Source organism: Sinocyclocheilus grahami, unplaced genomic scaffold (genome assembly GCF_001515645.1).
Source record: "Sinocyclocheilus grahami isolate Dianchi unplaced genomic scaffold, SAMN03320097.WGS_v1.1 scaffold762.1, whole genome shotgun sequence".
NCBI lineage: Eukaryota > Metazoa > Chordata > Actinopteri > Cypriniformes > Cyprinidae > Sinocyclocheilus > Sinocyclocheilus grahami.
Window position 1 is genome coordinate 11935 of NW_015505941.1, and position 765 is coordinate 12699.

Below are 765 nucleotides of genomic sequence, written 5' to 3' on the forward strand. Positions count from 1 at the left end.
ATCAATGTTGACAGCCTTTTAACTCTCTAACCTTGTCTATTCTCCTGAGTGTGTCGGTGTTCGGTCTAACTCACAAGACAACCCTCGCAACGCTGTTCCTTCTGACAGCTGAAGTGATGGTAGCCATTAGGGGTGTGTTTGCTACCTGTGTGTCTTCAAGGTCAACTGAAACTGGCAGAAAGACTTTAAAACCTGTAGAGCAAACCCATAAGCTAAATAAAAGGCATAACTGGACACATCTTTGTGAAATTCACATTGGTCAGTGGATCAGATAGTGTTGCGGCAAAAGTTCAGTTTTACAGGTTGATTTCAGAGCTGATTGGAACCAGGAATATCATGATATCCGATTTTCACTACAGAATTATAATGGCCAAAAGAATGTACAATAACAATATTATCCCAATATCTATAAAATGTTAAATCAATTCAAATGCTAAATCAGTCAAATTCATCTTTAACTTAGTGACTAAATCCTTAGTGTTTTCTCTTTTTTTGCCCAATGAATCACATTCACAGTAACTTTTTCAGGTGTGGGTAGAGTGTCTCGCTTTGGTCTTGTCATCTCCAACAACATGATTTTGTGCAGCAGTAGTAAGTACACACTGCCTCAACTTTTTTTTCCTTTTTTTTTCACAGGCTACAACCATCTTTAAGGTGCCGTTCCACCACCTACTATGCTGGATGTCAAACAGATAGTTATTGATGCTGGATTATTTACAATATTATCATATGTATAGTATTTACACAATATCAATATTAAAAATT